Genomic DNA, 17,655 nt, shown 5'->3' with positions numbered 1-17,655 from the left:
AAGCATTCTGACTTTACAATCCCTGCTCTATCCCACACTGCACCACCTTTCAAATGAATGATGAAATCAATCAAGGACAAAGTGGCAAGAAAAGAGAGAAGAGAGTTGAGGAAAGAAAAATAGACCACATGCAGACATTCAGATAAACATTATATATGATCCCGTAGTCAGGACTTTTGGGAATTTTACTATAAACGAACTTTTGGTTAATAAGTCTCCATAATCAGGAAACAAACTGGCACTCATATTTATAGTTACATTTCCCTGCTTCAAATCTGTGCCTTTGTTGTATTGGGTTGTAAAGACTAAATATATGAAGTGACCATTCCCAAATATTCAGAACCAAGGGGCTCAGAAAATCCAATCTTACTATCTCTGGAAGTCACGTCCTATTTCATTTATATACACATATATTTTAGTGAATACAGCTATGATATCAAGCATCTCCATAGGCCAACTGTGAACAGAATAATAACAAAACAATAAAGACAACACTTTCACCATAGCTACAAGCTGAAAGGTGCTCTAGAATAGAAGGAATAAACATTGTGAAACAATCAGATCTGTTGAGAATTCATAACCTAAGGTTTGAAAGGAATTCGAAGGCCATTCAGGTCAAACCTCTGAATGGCATATGTCACTAATGTTTTTCTGTTTCATAAAGATCCCATAAATGAGCTTATCGTTATTATTTTTAATATTCATCTTTCAAATTGAAAGCAGATGTATTTAGTATCTTCTGGCCATTTGGAAACTAAGATGGATTAGATTGTTTCATCATCTATCTTCTTAAATTAATGATCCAAGATATCTTGTCATCATTGGAATGTAGGTTGAACCTCCTTGTGTGTGAGAACATTCTGCTCAATTTATGGTAATTTCTGTGATTTATGCATAACACAGAAGGAAACAGCCTGTTGTAGATTTCCAAGGCACAGTGTGGGCAGCCCTGTGTATGCACAAATCCACTTATTTGTTAACAGGATTTGTCCACATACCTTCTGCCCAATCTGCCCAGTGCCTTGAAATATTGCAGCTGCTTTTCATTTCCTCTTAAATCTAATTGGCAATAGTGCCCACAATAGGGCTCAACTCATGAACCGAAGCACAACTTCAGGCAAGAACACACAGGTGGCAAGCACTGTCATTACTGCCTTCAAGAAGCAAACATTTCTACAGCAGGATGCCATTTGGGGAATTCAGTTATTATGTTAGACCCAGTTCTAAGGTAAAACATCTCGTCTTCAATTGGGCATTGCTCTATAATAGTAATTCTCACACACCGCTTCTTATCTAGGGTTGATTTTGCTTCCCATGGGATGTTTGGCAGTATCTAGAGACATCTGTAACTGTCAGGAGAGAGTGGTGCTACTCAGCAAGTATGTGGAGGCTAGCTTCGCTGTGGAACACCATACAGCTGACAAGGAAAGCCCTCAAACGAAATAATTGTCAAATCAAAATCTTCAATCGTGTTGAGTTGGAAAGTCGGCTCCAAGACACTGCAAACCGAACTGTCAAAATCACACCTGACCTCTGTTGAAGCATCAATTAAGATGCAGTCCACAACACCTGTTGCAGAACAAATCACTGACATGTATGGCAACAAATTCAGTATCATACTTCAGTGTGGTTGACATTTATAAAAACATCCTTTCTATATCTTGATGAGGAACGCAGAAACACCCATAAAAATGTAGATTCTTAGGGATGTTCCTGCTGGGAGGGTTTCTTAATAGTCCAACATGTTCAGTTCTATTTTCTAAAAATGCCAACTCAGCAAGATGCATGGGGTCCCTTAATTAAAGACTATCGAGTCAAATGAACTGGTGAGATGTTGGCTTAAACTGACTGCAGTATTTGAAACCTGTGGGAACATTTACAGAAACTAAAAATGCTCAAAGGCAATCAGGCTCTCCAAGAGGTAATGAAAGCAAGATAAGAAAATGGGAAACGTATTAGAACATAAAATCTTTTACTTCTATAGTATTGGTTAATTTTACATTAATTAAATTGCCCAGTACAAAGCATGGTGCTAAAGTCAGACTTACTTGTTCATGTTTGGTCACCAGGCAGGACAAGAAAGACCACAACAAGGCCCACCCCACCAAGTCATTTTTCCTATACATATTGTTTGTTTTAATAGCTATTACCTTAAAAAGATGAGCTAATTACATTGTTACACCATAGTATATTACGTAATGGTTGCTTTAAAATATTATTTTAAAGATTTATTTTTATGTCTGTGTGTATGTGTGTTTGTGTGTGTGTGTGTGTGTGTGTGTGTGTGTGTGTGTGTGTGTGTGTGTGCCACATATGTGCATGTGCCCACTCAGGCCAGAAGTGGTCAGATCTCCTAGATGGCAGTTATAAGTGATTGCAAACTACTCAACCTGAGGGTTAGGAACTAAACTCCAGTACTCTGGAAGAGAAAGAAATGTTCTAACCTCTTACCCATCCCTCCAGCCCACATATGACTTTTGACTGAGCATTTTCAGGTCTGTTCTATCATTTACTCCTCATAATGCATGTAAAGTTACATTTTTCTATACTTTTCCCTTCTCCTCTTCATCTTCATCATTTGCTCTTCCATCTTCATTAATAGCATTTTAAAATACAAAGGCAAGCACTAACATTCACCATCAGAGCAGTAGCGTTGTCATTTCCATGTCTAATACAATCTGCATCACTGTGCAGTGACTCAGTGATTGCTAAAGTCGTGTCTCAGGAAGAAGCCAGAGAGAAAGTTCACCTGCCACACTGATCTGCAGCTCTGACACAAAAACCTGAGCATGATTATCTGAGCACATTTATAATTCTGATGATGAGGAAGGAGACAGAGGAAGAACCACCAGGTCTCCTGACCAGCCACTCTGGCCTTATCAGCGAGTTTCAGGTCCATGAGGAAGTCTGCCCCAAAAAATAAGATAAGTTATTCTGAGGAATGGCACCAGAAGTTGGCTGTCAACCACACAAATAAACACACATGCATGTGTCCCTATACACATACATGCATATCCAACCATGGTTATGCACACACACACACACACACACACACACACACACACACACACACACACACACAAGGATCATGTTATAGATAAATATTATAAATATGGAAATACAAACAGGACAACTTAAAAATTGAAATAAACATTTTAAGAAGTATCTACTATGCTGAGGTCCATAGGCTGCTCTTTTGTTTGTTTGTCTGGTTGGTTGGTCGATTTGTCCTGTGTAGTTTTATCAATTTAATGAAAAGGTCTAGCAATGTCTAGCAAAGTAGAACTGGAAAAGAGGAGCACCAAGCACACGTTCTTCAGGAACACATCCAACAGAACTGCAGAGTGAGCAGAGGGAAATTGCAGCAATCTTTTGTTTGCTTTCTGCACCCTCAGACAAGCAGCACACAGAAACCGGCTGGGCTGACTTTACACTTGAGCACATTAGCTCACATTTATTTGATTTCATGCAAAAGGCCAGTGATTTTGCTGAATAAAATTTCTCAGTGAAGCTACATGAAGAGGCACAATGATGAGCAATGAACTTTTCAGGACAATTCAGTTAAACTAGGCAGAATAAAACACTTCAACACTTGCCACTTTATCGATATTTTTATTTCTAATGGCCATGTAATCCGTTGGACCTGATTTTTAATTTATGTCTCACTTTTGAAACTAGAAGCAATTCACTAGAATAAAGCTGTGGCAGATTTTCTGTAATATGTCCCAAACAGGTGTCACTGTTTGGCAGATTGATTATCTTCCTGCAGATATTGGTCAGGTTTCCTGTTCTGATGTTGGGTCTAGAAGAGGGTTAAAACAAGCCCCTGATTTATTGCAAGTAATTGTTGTATAGAAGAATATCTCATTAATGAGAAATACTTAACATTAGGATATGTTACCAATTTAAAGGTGACAAACAGAAGGGCAGATAAAATTAGCATCTAATTAGCTCATTTCTAGATCTAGAATTCATGTTTTAAATGTCGTCTAGCCACTGAAAATCATCTATAAAATCTTAGATGACCTCAAAGAACATAGCAAGCTGAGCTGAAATATCTCTAATGATATGTCAGCTCTTTATCAAGTTCATGTATCCATCATTTATTCATATGCCATTGTGCATGGACTGTATAGACACTGACAGAACCAATGCTGTGGAAGTTAACAGAAAGGACTTGTGATGACAAAGAGTTCATGTACTAAAATAAAGAGGATCAGATCATCTCAAAAAACACAATTCAAGTACACAAAGCAGGGTAACAAGGATATTCATTGTTGGATTGTCAATATAAATAAAAGTTTGGAAGGAACATAAATTTTCATCAACAGAGAAATGGCTCAAATAATATAAATAATTCATAATATGTAGTAACACAACAGCAAAGGGTATATAAAAATAAAAACACCTAGAGTTTGAATGAATAACACAAGTTGCGAAACAAGTATGACCATATAAATATTGTAAATTTATAGGCAAGGAACCTATATAGAAATGCTTGGGGAAAATTCCTGGACATATGTAAATAAAATGAGAAGAGTGGTTCCCTCAGGGCAAAATACAGGGACTAAAGGGATGGCCATAAAAATTCTACTTCTACCTGCAGTGTGCAAGTTTAAAAATTAGAATATATTAATGCATTATTTATAAAATGTATGTAGATAAAGAGATGGATATATAGATGTATATCTGCATTATCAACACCGTAGGGAAGAATATGTAAAATGATAAGGAATTTTGAATGACTCAAATGATTTCTTCAGAGAGAATCCATGCTTTATTATTTATATAAAAAACACACAAAGTAGAAGAGAGAATATGGAATTAACTATAAACCTGCTGTGTCACATGAAAATTGCTTAAAAAAACATTTTACTGTTATACAAAGTAATGAACAAATGGGATTGGAGAGATTTCTATAATGATGAAACTGTCTTACACAAAATATGGTAACAGACATAACATGGTGCATTTCCCCAAACCCCTTGAAATGCATTGCACAGTGAATCCTAACATAAACTGTGTATTGTATTAGTAATGATGTATCAATACTGGCCCACCCACTAACTGTATCAAATGCACTACACTGATACCAGACATTAATAATGGAGAAACTGTATGCATTGTTTTATATACCTAAAAATACTCTTAAAAAGTCTGTTTTTAATTAAGAATATCACAATAGAAGAATTCATAAAAGAGACTAATATAATGAATGAATAATTTATGCATGTACTGAAAGACAATGAGTGATCATAAGACGTGTATATGACATGCATTAGTCTAGAGTTCTGCTGTCTGCAACATAGCAGTATTCAATATTCTTATCATGGTTCCTTTTGTCTCTTTTATCTGTGCTTTATATTTTTCTCATGTCTTATTAAGGAGCTAAAATTACGGCAGGAAGGTACAGAGTGGAGAAATATTCCAAGCCTCATGAACAGCTGAATCAATGACAGAGGTGGAACACAAAGACCTCTTGCTGAGACTTGAGTAAGGCCCAGGGTGGCTGGAGTGCACATCCATGTCAAGCACTCTGGAGGTGAAACCTGAATATTAAATTGAGATCAATCTTCAGCTGTCTTTTATCCCCTGCCAGGGAGTTTGGATAAAAAAATATGGGAATCTGAATGATTTGGGTGGGTGGGGGTTATGACAAAATCTTTTTTTGTGTTAGAGAGAAGACTAGAAAAAAAATTAAAAGATGTCAAAGAAGAAAAAGGAGATGCAACAATAGCCATGTTTGGAGAACAAATATCAGTAGGTTCAAACTCTGGTTCTGATACTTATAAGCCAAGTACAAATTCTGTAAGTTGTCAACACTAATATCCTCATTAAAAAAATTAAAAAATACAGTTTTAGTTTAAGTAAGTTTGTTGGCAATTATCTCCCAGGCTCATTAAGGGACTGGATTCTTAGACTCTTCACAGACACTATGAATGCTCAAGTTCTTTGTATAAAACCAGGTATTTACCCAGAATCTGCTCACGTGCTTCTGCATACTGTAATTCATTTCTAGATTGATTATAACATCTAATGTGATGCACAAGAACACACAGGCATAAAAAGTTTACACATTTTAATAAAAATCCAGTTTTTATGATGACATTCACCAGTTATTGATTCTGTCTGTGGATACCGAATCCAAGGACACTGGAGGACCCAATGAAGACACCATTAAAGAATCTTCCTACTTAACTGATATATAACAAGTACACTAAATAAGGAATCTTTTGTATTACAATCTTCCATATACTTGTTGCATTAGAGCCCTAAGAATAATGGAAAATAGAATATAAAGAAGTAGTACGTAGGGAAAATAACAGGAAGAAAAGAAGAGAAAATATATGTTGGGACTCAGTTTGAGTTTCCTGAAAGAATAATGTTATTAAGGACAAACCTACAAACAAAGGAAGACATCAAGTTTGGGCAAAAAGAAAATTGACCATAGACTTAAAAACACTCAGAACCGAGATGGAATAACAGAGTAGTAAGTTATGTGAGGAAAACTGTGGAATATTAGGTCAGGAAGCAGTATTTGCATTGGAGCCATTTTATAATTGTTGTGAGGCAGAGGCCATAGAGGAGGCATTTCGAAGGAACACTCACAACCTGGATCCTGTAAGGAATGGGCAGAAACACAGAGTGGGTTCCTGAGCACCCTGAAGAGCTGTCTGAAAAGCTATGAGTTTAGCTTTGCTATTTATTCATGTATATTTCATGTCACCTATTAGCTTAGCACATACTCTCTAATGGCCCCATGTATAACTGCACACAGCTGAACCTTGCAGAAGACTCACATTTTTACATAACAGTGTTTGTACCCATAAGATTAGAATTTACTGTTGAAATGAAAATAAATGAAAGACCACTGAGAATGTTCTGAATTCATTATAAATACACACACACACACAAACAAACACACACACAAGCTTCTAAATACTTGCTGCGAAATAATTTTGTACTAGAAATTTTTGTATAAAATCCATCATTCTTATGATTTGAATTCTCCTTTGTGAGATATTTTAAAATATTACAAATCCCCAGAATCAATGAATAAAAATTCAGCCATTCTGTGGTGGCACACGCCTTTAATCCCAGCACTTGGGAAGCAGAGGCAGGCAGATCTCTGTGAGTTCAAGGCCAGCCTGGGCTACAGAGTTCCAGAAAGGGTGCAAAGCTACATAGAGAAACCCTGTCTTGAAAAACAAAGAGACAAACAAACAAATAAATTTGTTTTATAGACAGGAGTTATATCATATTAGGGATAAACACATATTTTTCAATGTGATCAATTATAAAGGCTTTTATTACAATTTTGAAAAGGTTGGATTAACATACTGAAAGAAATAAAATTATGATGAAAATGGATATTCCTATATTTAGATATTTTGTTCCTCTCATCATAAAATGTTCACAAATTTTTATCATTTCTATTTTTGACACCAACCTTTCAATTAGTAAATCAAAGTATAATGCCTATATTTGTTCTTTATTTGCTCATGGGCTTACAGAAAGGCTAACTCAGTCAATACATAATATTTTATTATGTATAAATTGAATTACTGATCTATAAGCTTTTTCCTAATATTGTACAATTATTACATGTTTCATTATTCTACTAATTATAAAAGCAACTTTGTTCATTTTGGGGGTAAAGATTACTAAGGCATAAATATTATATCCTAGGCTCTTTATACTTAAATGATTCATTCTTATTACCCAAACAATCCCATTGTTACCCCAATTATACTAAAATTGTTTCACATGGTTTTACCCAGTAACTAATTAATATCATCTTCTAGAGCAAATTTATGACTGCTAAGAATGAAAGTTCAATTCTGAATATGAAAACAGCCAATGAGGTGGCTTTTACTTTTACATAGTGAATAGTTTTTACTCCAAAGTCAATGTCAGCTAATTACAATGCTCGAGAAGTTCTCTAGGGATCAATGGTGACTTACTCTGTTTTTCCCCCTTCTTTCTTTAATGACCCAAATGTCCACGCAAATGAGTGCATTTTCCAAAGAAAAGATTTCAAATAGCAGTAAAGAGATGAAAGAAGTCCATAAATGGTTGCTTCAATGTCAGACAGTCAGATGTAATGCAAGAGGCCCACAGATGCTAGTTAATGGTAACAAATTTAGAGTACCACTTTGGTAAACACCTTGTGTACAAGCTGGGAGAACACACAACCTAAAATTTTAAATTAATTTCAACATGTAATGAACATTATATGCAAATAGCTAAATGAAAAACTTTTATTTGACTTTCTGAAAAATAACTAGTTATGGATGAACATAGGAACAAATGTTTTTCAGACAACTCTATGTAGAGTAGATATGAAGTGAGCACTGCAGGGATTGCTCTGACACTTCCTTATGGTCATGCTAAGCTCTTCTAATTTGTGTAAACTGAGCGAGATAATTAACACAGAGACAAATAAAGTCCATATTCTATAAGGATTCATGTATGACAAAATTCAGGGCAGCCTTATAAAGTAAAAAGAAAACAAATAGTAAATAAAATTTGGGAAATGTGCACAATCATGACTTATTTCACTCTGTCTTTCCAATACACATCAAAAACAGCTTTAAATGGGTATGAGTATGGTATTTTCCTAAGAAAATGCACACCTTCTGTGTCATGTCTTATACTGTGGTAGTTTGAATGTAATTGGGCCCCATAATTTCATAGGGAGTGGCACTATTTGGAAAGGTGGTTTTGTTGGAGTGGGTATGGCCTTGTTGGAAGAGGTGTGTCACTGTGGGGGCAGACTTTGTGGTTTCCTATGCTTAGGATACTGCCTAGTGTCTCAGTTGGCCTCCCAACACTGTATGATGTAAGACTCTCAGCTACTACTCCACCACCATGTCCACCTGCATGCCCTCATGCTCCCCACCACAATTTGAATGGACTGAATCTCTGAAACTGTAAGGAAGCCACCCCAATTAAATGTTTTACTTTATAAGAGTTGCTGTGATTGTCAAAGCAACAGAAATCCTAAGATAGAAACTACACATTGAATACAAGAGAGTTAACTATTATTTAAATTCTAAATATTGGGGCACATTTCATAATTTTAGTACAAACTCAACAATGTAGTTAGGATAAAATTCAGATGTCCTATTTCATGTTTTAGAAAGGTCATTCTTCTTTCACTACACCTACCCTAGCTATTTAAATTTTTATTATTCTTTATATATAATGACATTAAACTTTTCCTTAAATCATTAAGAGTGAACACGCAAATTACCCTGAGAGAAATATTATTTTAAATATATTTTTAAAGTATTGCATACATATCTTCTCAATGGAGTCTTTAGATAATCTTTTTCATTACCTTTATTTTTTTTTATTTACTGTAGGTGTGGACACACATGTGCCATGGAATGTGGCATATGGAGGTCAGAGACCAGCTTGTGAAATTTGGTTCCCTCCTTGCAATATGTGTTGCTCAAGAACTGAATTAGGGTATTCAGGATTGGAAGAGGTCCTTTTACCAACTGAGCCATCTTGACGATACTGGCTAACATCTTAGACTGGGGGTAAGTTTTGCCTTAAAGTTTAAAATAATTTATTATTATATGTCAATTAAATATCACATTGTAGCACTGTAACCATCAATGTGTCTAGCTATGGTGTGTGTATATATATGTGTGTGTGTGTGTGTGTGTGTGTGTGTGTGTGTAGAGAGAGAGAGAGAGAATTTATTGCTTGTTCCATAAGTTGAAAAGGATAAAAGATATCTGATATCATCAGCTCAAGAACTTGTAGCTAGACAATCATAGGCCCTAGAGAGTAATAGAGAACTTATTACTATCAAATTGCTAAATGGATACTGTATTAAACTAACTACTAATGACTTATCATTAACCTGTATGTTAATTCTTATTTCAACTCTCATTAGAGAAGCTTCTATTTGTAGTATATTGAGATTAACACAGAGACACACAACTGGTCAAGGTGAAGGGAATATGAGATTGCAGAATGCTCAGCCCTACATGGGACATATATACCATATCTTCTTTTTCCATGACTCAGGGATCATTGTGGAAAGATGGGAAGAAAGAAATTAAGAGTCATAGGAGGTGGATGACTACAAGGAAAAAGTATCTTCTGGTTGTAGTAGGACAGCTGCAAATATAAACTCAGAGTAGTTGTTTTGTAACCATCTGAATAAGATCCATGCAAGCCCAAGTCTGTCAAATCCCAGCATGGATAGAGGAGTTTGGCACCAAGTCCAATCCCTAGATAAGGAGCTATTGGAAATTGTTAGCACCTTGATAAAGAAGGCCAGTTTGTCCTAAGAGTGCAGCCCCTGGTAAATTTGTCTATGATCCAGTAGAGAGCCACATATTCAAGAATATTTGAGCAGAACAAAACAGTCTTTATGAGTTTTTTAAAAAAAAATGACACAAAGGTGGGTGACTGTGAAAGGAATGGTGGATCTGGAAGTGTTAGGAGAAGGAGATATATATGACCAAAACATGTTACATGAAATTCTCAAAGAACTAATAAAATACTTCAAAAAATCTTTTTGAAATTTCTATGAACTCAGCATCATGTAGGTCAAATCAATGTGAGATTGCTTTCTCATTTATAAATGGAATGAAATTTGAGTTTGTAGAATTTCAGTTTACATCTAACACTAACCTGTCCACGAAAATTACATAGGATCAAGAGTCATTGATGGTCTAAATCATTTATAAGGATAACCCATCCCTCTATCTTTTTTACAAAGTCTTAGCTTAGATTTTTAATTAACATAAAATATAAAATATTTTATGTATATATACATATACATGTATGTTTAGATTTTTTTTTGCCATAGGCTCATATACAGTCCAGAGCAGTGGAAAGAATAGCCCCAGAAGCTCTACCAGAGGCCAAGTTGGTCCTAGGTATAGTGGGAATTTGTTCCATCTAGGGCATGGCCTGTTGGTTAGCTTAAGACCCGGGGATCATGTACGTATGTCCCTTCTCTCTCGTAGTCTTGAAAGGTGGAGACCAAATCAGGTGGCATGAAGCAGCTTGGGATTGGTTGTCAGCCTTCCAGGACTCTAAGATGGAATTTGCCTCATTTGTTATTAGTGAGTTGTTCCTCTCAATATAAACCTTTAATAAATAGTCCTTTTATCAATAAAAAAGTACCCCAAGGCTATAGGTGGGACAAATACCAACTACATTTCCCTTTTTTGTCTAAGTAAGAAATCTGGCTTTGAACTCCCAGAGATCCAGACAGATCTCTGTCTCCTGAGTGATAAGATTAAAGGTGTGTGCCACCACTGTCTGACCTCTATGTCTAATCTAATGGTTGGCTCTGTCCTCTGATCCTCAGGCAAGTTTTATTAGAGTGCACAATATATTACCACAACCAGGCTCAGCTGACTCCCCATGGGAGGCCTTTTTGGAGGGGGATATAGGGGGTAGGTTGGGGAGGGAAGAGAGGGGAATCTGTGATTCGTATGTAAAGTGAATAAAAAATTTCTTAATAAAAAAGTATAAAAAATTATACTATAATCTCAAAAACAAAAATCATGAGAATGAACAAAAAAAAAAAGAATCATCCCTGCTCAAAGGCCCAGAAAATATTTTCAACAAAATCATAGAAGAAAATTTTTCCAACCTAAAGATTGTTGTACTTATAAGGTACAAGAAGCTTACAGATACCAAATAGACTATACTAGAAAAAAAAAGTCCCCTCACCACATGATAATAAAAACACTAAACATACAGAATAAAGAAAGAATATTAAAAGCTGCAAAGGAAAAAGGCCAAATAACATAAATGGAGAACTATCAGAATTATATCTAACTTCCTAATAGAGACACTAAAAGTCAGAAGAGCCTGGGCAGACCTCATGCAGATACTAAGAGACCATCACGCCAGCCCAGACTACTATACCTAGGAAAACTTTCAATCACAATAGATGAATAAAAAAAGATATTTCATGACAAAGCAAAATTTAATCAATATATATCAGCAAATCCAGCTCTACAGAAGGTACTAGAAGGAAAACTCCAACCCAGGAAGTTAGCTACACCCATGAAAACACAGGCAGTAGACAACACCACATCAACAAAAACAAAAGATGGGATACACACACACACACACACACACACACACACACACCACCAGCACCGGCATCATTACCACCTCTACCACAACCACCAGTACCAGCACCACCACCACCACCACAAAAAAATATAATAATAACATGAATTAGCAATCACCAGTCATTAATATTTCTTAGTATCAGTGGATTCAATTCACCAATAAAAAGACACAGACTCACAAAATGGATATGAAAACAAGATCCATCTTTCTGCTGCATACAAGAAACATGATTCAACTTCAAAGACAGACATTACCTTAGAGTAAAGGGTTGGAAGATTTTCTAGTCAAAAGGACCTGAGAAACAAGCTGGTGTAGCTATCCTAATATCTAACAAAACCTACTTCAAACCCAAATTAATTAAATGGAGAAGGACATTTCATATTCATTAAAGGACAAATCCACCAAGATGATGTCTTAACTCTGAATGTCTATGCTCCTAATACAAATACATTTGTAAAAGAAACATTACTAAAGCTGAAATCACATATAAAACCCCACACATCAATAGTGGGAGACTTCAACACCCCATTCTCACCAATAGGCAGGTCATATAGGGAGAAAGTAAAGAGAGAAATAATGGAACTAACAGATGTTATTACTCAAGCTGACCTAAGTGAGATCTACAAAGTGTTTCAACCAACCAACCACCAAAGAACATGCCTTCTTCTTAGCACCTCATGGAATCTTCTACAAAATGTATCACATACTCAGTCACAAATAAATACAAAAAAAATTGGAATAATCCCTTGTATGGATAAAAGCTGAATTTCAACAATAGCACAAACCACAAAAGCCTCCAAACTCAGCTAAACTAAACAACTCTCAAATGAATCACCACTGTGTCAAGGAAGAAATAAAGAAACAAATTATAGATGGCCAAGAATTCAATGAAAATGAATGCACAACATACCCACATGTATGAGGCACAATGAAAGCAGTGCTAAGAGGAAAGTTCATAGCACTAAGTGCCTTGGTAAAGAATTTGGAGAAATCCCATACTAGTGACTTAAGAGCACACATGAAATCTCTAAAATAAAGAAATCCAAGTGAGTAGATGGCATGAAATAATAAAACTGAGGGCTGAAATCAATAAAATAGAAACAAAGAGAACAATACAAAGAATGGATGAAACAATGAATTAATTCTTTGAGAAGATTAACAAGAAAAACAAACCCTTCTCCAAACTAAAAGGCAGAGAGAGACTCTCTAAATTAACAAAATCAGAAATGAAAAGGGAAAAATAACAGCAGACCCAGAGGAATCCAGACAATAATTGATCATACTTCAAAAACCTATACTCCACAAAATTAGAAAACCTAAAAGAAATGGATAATTTTCTTGATAGATGCCACATACCAAAATTAAACTGAGATCAGATAAAACAATTTAAACATACCTATAATCCCTATAGAAATAGAAGCAGTCATTAAAAGTATGTCTACCAAGAAAAGCCCAGGACCAGATGATTTTAGGGCAGAATTCTACCAGACTTTCAAAGAAGAGCTAATACCAATACTCCTCAAATTATTCCACAAAATGGAAATAAAAGGAACATTGTAAAACTCTTTTTATGAGGCTATAGTTACCCTGATATCCAAACCACCCAAAGACTCAACAGAGAAAGAGAATTACAGATCATTTTCCCTCATGAACATTGATACAAAAATACTCAATAAAATATTGGCAAACAGATTCCAAAAACACATCAAAAAGATAATCCACTATGATCAAGTAGACTTCATCCTAGAGATGCAGAGATAGTTCAACATACAAAAATATGTCAATATAATCCACCATATAATCAAACTGAAAGAATAAATAAAGCACATGATCATCTCATTAGATGCTGAAAAAGCCTTTGACAAAATCCAACACTCTTTCCTGATAAAAGGAATATACCTAAATATAATAAAGCACAATACAGCAAGCTAACAGCCAATATCAAATTAAAAGGAGGGAATCTCAAAACAATTCCACTAGAATCAGGAACAAAATAAGGCTTTTCACGCTCTTCATATCCAATACAGTACTCAAAGTTCTAGCTAGAACAATAAGACAACAAAAATAGATCAATGGGATACAAATTGGAAAAGAAGTCAAAGTACTGCTATTTGCAGATGACATAATAGTATGCACAACTCACCCCAAAAAATCTACCAGGGAACTACTACAAAGTTAACCACTTTTAGTGAAGTGGTTTAATACAAGATTAACTAAGAAAAAAATGAGTGGCCCTCTTATACACAAATGATAAAAGGACTGAGAAAGAAAAAAGTGAAACTTACACTCTACAATAGACAAAAGCAATATATATACTATCTTGGGATAACTCAAACCAAACAAGTGAAAGACCTATATGACAAGAACTTCAAGAGTTTGAAGAAAGAAATTGGAGAACAAGTGAGAAGATGGAAAGATGTCCCATGCTTGTGGATCAGTAGGATTTACAGAGTAAAAGTGGCCATTTTAACAAAAGCAATCTACAGATTCAATGCATTCCCTATCAAAATTCCAACACAGTTCTTTACAGACAACTTCATATGGAAAAACAAAAAAACCCAGGATAGTGAAAACAATTCTGTATAATAAAAGGCTTCCAGTGGTATCGCTATTCCTGATCTCAAGCTCTATTACAGAGCTATAGTAATATAAACAGCATGATATTGTCATAAAAACAGACACATTGATCAATGAATTGAAGACCCAGACATAAAACCACACACCTATGGACACTTCATTTTTCACAAAGAAGTGAAAACTACACAATGGAGAAAAGGAAGTATCTTCAACAAATGGTGCTGACATAACTGGATGCTGGCATGTAGAAGAATGTAAATAATTCCATATCTCTCTCCCTGCACAAAATTCAAGTCCAAGTGGATCAAAGACCTCAACATAAATCCAGTTACACTGAACTCGATAGACAAGAAAGTGGAGAATAGCCTTGAACACATTGGCCCAGGAGACAAATTCTGAATAGAACAATAGTAGGACAGGCACTAAGACGAACAATTAATAAATGGACCTCTTGAAACTGAAAAGCTCTCTAAGGCAAAAGACATTGTCAATATGCCAAAACAACAGCCTACAGAATGGGAAAAGATCTTCACCAACCTTACATCTGAAACAGGGTTTATCTGCAAAAATGTATAAAGAACTCAAGAAACACCAAAAAAACAAACAAACAAACAAACAAAACCCCCCAAATAATCCAATTAAAAAATGGGGTGCAGATTCTCAATGGAAGAATCCCAAATGAAGAGAAACACTTAAATGTTCATCATCCTTAACCATCAGGGAAACGCAAATCAAAATGACTCTAAGATTCCATCTTAACACCTACCCCAGTTGCTAAAGTTAAAAACACTAGTGACAGCTTATGCTGCAGAGGATGTGGAGCAAGGGGAACACTCCTACATTGCTGGTGGGTGGGAGTGCAAACTTACACATCCACTTTGGAAACCAATATGGTAATTTATCAGAAAACTACCTCAGGACTAAGCTATACCACTCTTGGGCATATACCCAAAGAATGCTCAATCATACCGCAAGGTGTGCTCAATTATGTTCATATCAGCTTTACTTGTAATAGCCAGAACCTGGAAAAAATCTAGATGCCCCTCAATTGAAAAATGGAAAAAGAGCCGGGCGGTGGTGGCGCACGCCTTTAATCCCAGCACTCGGGAGGCAGAGCCAGGCGGATCTCTGTGAGTTCGAGGCCAGCCTGGGCTACCAAGTGAGTCCCAGGAAAGGCGCAAAGCTACACAGAGAAACCCTGTCTCGAAAAACCAAAAAAAAAAAAAAAAAAAAAAAAAAAATGGAAAAAGAAAATGTGGTACATTTACACAATTGAGTATTACTAAGCTATTAAAAACAATGACATCGGGAAATTTGAAGGGAGATGAAAGGAACTAGAAAAGAAAAATCATCCTGAGTGAGGTAAGACAGACCCAGAAAGGCAAACACGGTATGCACACACTCATAAATGAATATGAACTATAAAATAAAGAATAACAATCCACAGACCCAGAGAGTTAGGTAACAAGGAGGTGGATCTCCCTGGGAAGGGAAAACAGAAGAGATCTCCTGGGTGAACTGGGGGCAGGTGGGCATGGGAGCTTAAGGGATCAGGTTGGAAGGTGAATGGAGGTGGAGAGTACAGAAAGAGATGACTGGAAAAAGGTTTTTCAGGGTCAGGTAGAACCCTGATGCAAAGGAAACCCCCAGGAATCTACAAGGATGACCTTAGCTAAGACTGGACGCAACAGTGGATAGGTAGCCTGAACTGGCTGTCTCCTGTGGTCAGACTGGTGACTACATCAATTGTCATCAGAAAACCTTCACCCAGTAACTGATGGAAACAGATGCAGAGACCCACAGCCAAACATTAGGCCAAATTTGGGAAATCCTGTTGATGAGAGGGAGGAAGGGTTGTAGGAGCCAGAGGGGCCAAGGACATCACAAGAAAACCCACAGAAACAACTAACCTTGTTTATAGGAACTCACAGAGTCTGAACCAGGGAGCCTGGATGGGACTGACCTAGGCCCTCTACACATGTGTGACAGTTGTGTAACTTAATCTATTTGTGGGACTCCTAGAAATTGGAGCACTGGCTGGTCCTAATGCTTTGGCAGACCCTTGGGAACCTACTCTTCATACTGGATTGCCTTGTCCAGCCTAAACACATGGGTAAGAGGGGTGCTTCGTCTTATAGCAACTTGATATGATTTGCTAATACTCGTGGAAGACCTGCCCCTTGCTGAACAGAAACAGAGGAGAAGTCGGGGGGTTTTAAAGGGAAAGTGGGGGGAGGGAATGGGAGGGAAGGAGGGAGGGGAAATTGCAGTCAGAATGTAAAATAAATAAATTAATTAAAAATGGTGATAAAAAGGAATACATTATTGACTTTAAATATTTATGGTTTCTCAAATTAAATATTCAATGACAGAAGTTTCCTTTGACCACTGCCACAGCTACATCCTACATATTTTGACACATTTTAAAATATTGTTTCACTTATCTCAAAATGTTTAACATCCTAGTATATTTTCCTCTTAAGTGTGTTTAATTTTACATAGTTGTGATTTTATAAGTAAGTCTTTTGCTATCAATTTCTAATTTTAATTTCTCTGTTGGCCAAGAACATATTTGGTAAAATCTACGGGTTTTTGTCTCTTAGTCACATTTGGCTTTATAATTTACTCCTCTCATTTTTTCATATGCTCCTGAGAAGAAACTGTCTTTTGTCTCCTATCCAAGTCATCCCTCAAGAACATTTTCATGAATTCTTTCAATCCTTTTACATGTGATCATGGTGAGCTTCAGGATTTGAATTGCTCCCATCTCCACTGTACACAAGGCCTCATACTTCTTCACATTCCCATGCTTGGAATTCATCAACTTCTATTCCTTTTTTGACTTTTTCTACCAGTGTCAATCTATGTCTTTCCAGGTGAGCAAGTATACAAACATCTCCCATCCCCTTATAATTCCCGACTTTGGGTTAAGCAAGCCTGATTTTTGAAACAGTTACA

The sequence above is a fragment of the Peromyscus californicus genome, unplaced genomic scaffold, assembly GCF_007827085.1.
Source record: "Peromyscus californicus insignis strain IS unplaced genomic scaffold, ASM782708v3 Scaffold_6__1_contigs__length_162567912, whole genome shotgun sequence".
In the NCBI taxonomy this organism is placed as follows: domain Eukaryota; kingdom Metazoa; phylum Chordata; class Mammalia; order Rodentia; family Cricetidae; genus Peromyscus; species Peromyscus californicus.
This window is presented reverse-complemented; position numbering follows the sequence as displayed.